Source organism: Oncorhynchus mykiss, chromosome 14 (genome assembly GCF_057628025.1).
Source record: "Oncorhynchus mykiss isolate SJ-2025 chromosome 14, ASM5762802v1, whole genome shotgun sequence".
Taxonomy (NCBI): domain Eukaryota; kingdom Metazoa; phylum Chordata; class Actinopteri; order Salmoniformes; family Salmonidae; genus Oncorhynchus; species Oncorhynchus mykiss.
The window spans coordinates 42,817,501-42,823,766 of NC_143035.1; the positions used below are offsets into that span (position 1 = coordinate 42,817,501).

General features: G+C 41.4%; 1 protein-coding gene across 1 annotated transcript in view; it reads left to right on the plus strand.

Annotated features, from left to right (window-relative positions):
• Positions 1–325, plus strand: part of LOC110519852 (dolichyl-diphosphooligosaccharide--protein glycosyltransferase subunit MAGT1) — a 25,177-nt gene extending 24,852 nt beyond the window's left edge. The window contains exon 10 of the mRNA XM_036943588.2: positions 1–325. This exon is cut by the window's left edge and continues 475 nt beyond it. The gene's annotated coding sequence lies outside the window, so the exon portion shown is untranslated.
• The last annotated feature ends 5,941 nt before the right edge of the window (positions 326–6,266 follow it).

The following is a 6,266-nucleotide window of genomic DNA, read 5'->3' on the forward strand; positions in this document are numbered from 1 at the left end:
CACAACAACACAACACAACAAAACAACACACCACAACAACACAACACCACTACAACAACACAACACAACAACACCACAACTCAACAACACACCACAACTCAACAACACACCACAACAACACACCACAACAACACACCACAACACACCACAACAACACACCACAACAACACAACACCACTACAACAACACAACACAACAACACCACAACTCAACAACACACCACAACTCAACAACACACCACAACAACACACCACAACAACACACCACAACACACCACAACAACACACCACAACACACCACAACAACACACCACAACAACACAACACCACTACAACAACACAACACAACAACACCACAACTCAACAACACACCACAACTCAACAACACACCACAACAACACAACAACACAACACAACAACACACCACAACAAAACAACACACCACAACAACACAACACCACTACAACAACACAACACAACAACACCACACCACAACACAACAACACACCACAACAACACACCCCAACAACACACCACAACTCAACAACACACCACAACAACACACCACAACAACACACCACAACAACACAACACAACAAAACAACACACCACAACAACACAACACCACTACAACAACACAACACAACAACACCACAACTCAACAACACACCACAACTCAACAACACACCACAACAACACACCACAACAACACACCACAACACACCACAACAACACACCACAACAACACACCACAACAACACAACACAACAAAACAACACACCACAACAACACAACACCACTACAACAACACAACACAACAACACCACAACTCAACAACACACCACAACTCAACAACACACCACAACAACACAGCAACACACCACAGAGACACACCACAACAACACACAACACAACAACAACACACCACAACAACACACCACAACAACACAACACCACAACAACACAACACCACAACAACACCACACCACAACAACACAACACCACAACAACACAACACACCACAACAACACACCATCACCACAACAACACAACACAACACACCACAACAACACACCACAACAACACAACACACCACAACAACACAACACACCACAACAACACACCACAACAACACAACACACCAAAACAACACAACAACACCACAACAACACCACAACACAACAACAAACCACAACAACACACCACAACCCACCACAACAACGCAACAACCCACCACAACAACACAACACACAACAACACGACAACACACCACGACAACATAACACACCACACTACAACACACCACACACTGTTCATTTGGCTTTGGCTTTATCCTCTGTTACTAGAAACTACCAGGAAGACATTGTTTACAATGACATTTACAAAGTTCAGAATGTCTTTTTATAAATAAATAAAATAGATATGAAGGTGACCATTGACACCAGATTGGTCATAACAGCCAGTACTACCTACAGTATGGTGGTGAGGATGTTCTACCTTCTACCTACAGTATGGTGGTGAGGATGTTCTACCTACAGTATGGTGGTGAGGATGTCCTACCTTCTACCTACAGTATGGTGGTGAGGATGTCCTACCTACAGTATGGTGGTGAGGATGTTCTACCTTCTATCTACAGTATGGTGGTGAGGATGTTCTACCTACAGTATGGTGGTGAGGATGTTCTACCTTCTATCTACAGTATGGTGGTGAGGATGTTCTACCTTCTACCTACAGTATGGTGGTGAGGATGTTCTACCTACAGTATGGTGGTGAGGATGTCCTACCTTCTATCTACAGTATGGTGGTGAGGATGTCCTACCTACAGTATGGTGGTGAGGATGTTCTACCTTCTATCTACAGTATGGTGGTGAGGATGTTCTACCTACAGTATGGTGGTGAGGATGTTCTACCTTCTACCTACAGTATGGTGGTGAGGATGTCCTACCTACAGTATGGTGGTGAGGATGTTCTACCTTCTATCTACAGTATGGTGGTGAGGATGTTCTACCTACAGTATGGTGGTGAGGATGTTCTACCTTCTATCTACAGTATGGTGGTGAGGATGTTCTACCTACAGTATGATGGTGAGGATGTTCTACCTACAGTATGGTGGTGAGGATGTTCTACCTACAGTATGGTGGTGAGGATGTTCTACCTTCTATCTACAGTATGGTGGTGAGGATGTTCTACCTACAGTATGGTGGTGAGGATGTTCTACCTACAGTATGGTGCTGAGGATGTTCTACCTACAGTATGGTGGTGAGGATGTTCTACCTACAGTATGGTGGTGAGGATGTTCTACCTACAGTATGGTGGTGAGGATGTTCTACCTACAGTATTTTTGGTGAAGGTGTTCTACCTACATAGAGGATGTAGATAGAACATCCTTATCCTCCATTTCCTCTATGTGGATAGAACATCCTTATCCTCCATTTCCTCTATGTGGATAGAACATCCTTATCCTCCATTTCCTCTATGTAGATAGAACATCCTTATCCTCCATTTCCTCTATGTAGATAGAACATCCTTATCCTCCATTTCCTCTATGTAGATAGAACATCCTTATCCCTCCTCCATTTCCTCTATGTGGATAGAGCATCCTTATCCTCCATTTCCTCTATGTGGATAGAACATCCTTATCCTCCATTTCCTCTATGTGGATAGAACATCCTTATCCCTCCTCCATTTCCTCTATGTAGATAGAACATCCTTATCCCTCCTCCATTTCCTCTATGTAGATAGAGCATCCTTATCCTCCATTTCCTCTATGTGGATAGAACATCCTTATCCTCCATTTCCTCTATGTGGATAGAACATCCTTATCCATTTCCTCTATGTGGATAGAACATCCTTATCCTCCATTTCCTCTATGTGGATAGAACATCCTTATCCATTTCCTCTATGTAGATAGAACATCCTTATCCTCCATTTCCTCTATGTAGATAGAGCATCCTTATCCTTCATTTCCTCTATGTAGATAGAGCATCCTTATCCTTCATTTCCTCTATGTGGATAGAACATCCTTATCCATTTCCTCTATGTAGATAGAACATCCTTATCCTCCATTTCCTCTATGTAGCTAGAGCATCCTTATCCTTCATTTCCTCTATGTAGATAGAACATCCTTATCCTCCATTTCCTCTATGTGGATAGAGCATCCTTATCCTCCATTTCCTCTATGTGGATAGAACATCCTTATCCTCCATTTCCTCTATGTGGATAGAACATCCTTATCCCTCCTCCATTTCCTCTATGTAGATAGAACATCCTTATCCCTCCTCCATTTCCTCTATGTAGATAGAGCATCCTTATCCTCCATTTCCTCTATGTGGATAGAACATCCTTATCCTCCATTTCCTCTATGTGGATAGAACATCCTTATCCATTTCCTCTATGTGGATAGAACATCCTTATCCTCCATTTCCTCTATGTGGATAGAACATCCTTATCCATTTCCTCTATGTAGATAGAACATCCTTATCCTCCATTTCCTCTATGTAGATAGAGCATCCTTATCCTTCATTTCCTCTATGTAGATAGAGCATCCTTATCCTTCATTTCCTCTATGTGGATAGAACATCCTTATCCATTTCCTCTATGTAGATAGAACATCCTTATCCTCCATTTCCTCTATGTAGATAGAGCATCCTTATCCTTCATTTCCTCTATGTAGATAGAACATCCTTATCCTCCATTTCCTCTATGTGGATAGAACATCCTTATCCTCCATTTCCTCTATGTGGATAGAACATCCTTATCCTCCATTTCCTCTATGTAGATAGAACATCCTTATCCTCCATTTCCTCTATGTAGATAGAACATCCTTATCCTCCATTTCCTCTATGTAGATAGAACATCCTTATCCCTCCTCCATTTCCTCTATGTAGATAGAACATCCTTATCCTCCATTTCCTCTATGTAGATAGAACATCCTTATCCTCCATTTCCTCTATGTAGATAGAACATCCTTATCCTCAATTTCCTCTATGTGGATAGAACATCCTTATCCTCCATTTCCTCTATGTAGGTAGAACATCCTTATCCTCCATTTCCTCTATGTGGATAGAACATCCTTATCCATTTCCTCTTTCTACATGGAGGATAAGGATGTTCTGTCTACATAAAGGAAATGGAGATATTGGTGTACAGTGTTCTACACATGTTGTACCGGTCTAGCGTGTTGATGATCAGAACAGACTGGGTTAGAGAATGTTGGGGTGTGGAGTGTTGGGGTATGGAGGGTTATGTGATATCTGACTGAGCTGCTGTATATCTCTGTCTGTCTCAGGTGTTGATGATACTTGTTGCCATTAAAGTGCCTTAATGACTATTCCGCCTCCTGTGGATGTTTCCAGTGTTCTTTCTCCTCACTACAATCCTGACAAATTAGAACATCCGGCTTGGCAGCGTGTGCTAAAGCAGCGAATAAAACAACCTTAGTGAGGAGGCTTCTAATGTTAACATGCATGAAACCAAGGCTTTTACGGTTACAGAAGTCAACAAATAAGAGCACCTGGGGAATGGGAGTGGAGCTAGGCACTGCTGGGGCTGCAGGACCTGGATTAAGCTCTACATCGATAGGCTTCTGATGTTAACATGCATGAAACCAAGGCTATTACAGTTACAGAAGTCGTCAAAAGAGAGCGCCTGGGGAATAGGAGTGGAGCTAGGCACTGCAGGGCATAGCTTAACCTCTACATCACCAGAGGAACAGAGGAGGAGTAGGATAAGGGTACAGCTAAAAGCAATGCGAATTGGTCGTCTAGAACGTCCGGAACAGAGAGTAAAAGGAGGTTTCTGGGGGTAATAAAATAGCTTCAAGGTTTAATGTACAGACTAAGGTGTGGTAGGATGTGAATACAGTGGAGGTAAACCTAGGTATTGAGTGATGATGAGAGAGATATTGTCTGTAGAAACATAATTGAAACCAGGTGATGTCATCGCAAGTGTGGGTGGTGGAACTGAAAGGTTGGATAAGGTATAATGAGCAGGGCCAGAGGCTCTACAGTGAAATAAGCCAATAAACACTAACCACTAACAATCAATGCAGATATGACAGAGAGCATCTACAACTGGTTTGACCTGAAGAAACTTCCCGATATGGAGGACATTCGCCAAACGATCCTATTAGGAGCCAAGGCCTTTAGTCAAGTAAGTCAACTACTTTGTCCTACTGGGTGAAGGTGTGGGGTTTCGAGAGAGGGCTGTAACTGAACAGCATTACCACTTCCAACCAGGAGGTAACAGCACTTCCCTGAGGTTGGTTCAGGTTTAGAAGCATAGGTGTGCTGTAAGTTCCTCAATAACGCCAGTAGGGGGAGGTGATGCGCCCTTAAAATAAAATGTTATTGGTTCATAAACATATTTAACAGATGTTATTGGTCCATATTTAACAGATGTTATTGGTCCATATTTAACAGATGTTATTGGTCCATATTTAACAGATGTTATTGGTCCATATTTAACAGATGTTATTGGTCCATATTTAACAGATGTTATTGATCCATATTTAACAGATGTTATTGATCCATATTTAACAAATGTTATTGATCCATATTTAACAGATGTTATTGGTCCATACACATATTTAACAGCTGCTAAAAAACAGCTTCTATCTCAAGGCCATCAGACTGTTAAACAGCCACCACTAACATTGAGTGGCTGCTGCCAACATACTGACTCAACTCCAGCCACTTTAATAATGGGAATTGATGGAAATTGATGTAAAAAAATGTATCACTAGCCACTTTAAACAATGCCACTTTATATAATGTTTACATACCCTACATTACTCATCTCATGTATATACTGTACTCTATACCATCTACTGCATCTGGTCTATGCCGTTCTGTATCATCACTCATTCATATATCTTTATATACATATTCTTTATCCCTTTACACTTGTGTATGAGGTAGTAATTGTGGAATTGTTAGGTTAGATTACTCGTTGGTAATTACTGCATTGTCGGAACGAGAAGCTTGTACAAGCATTTCGCTACACTCGCATTAACATCTGCTAACCATGTGTATGTGACCATTAACATCTGCTAACCATGTGTATGTGACCATTAACATCTGCTAACCATGTGTATGTGACCATTAACATCTGCTAACTATGTGTATGTGACCATTAACATCTGATAACTATGTGTATGTGACCATTAACATCTGCTAACCATGTGACCATTAACATCTGCTAACCATGTGTATGTGACCATTAACATCTGCTAACCATGTGTATGTGACCATTAACATCTGCTAACCA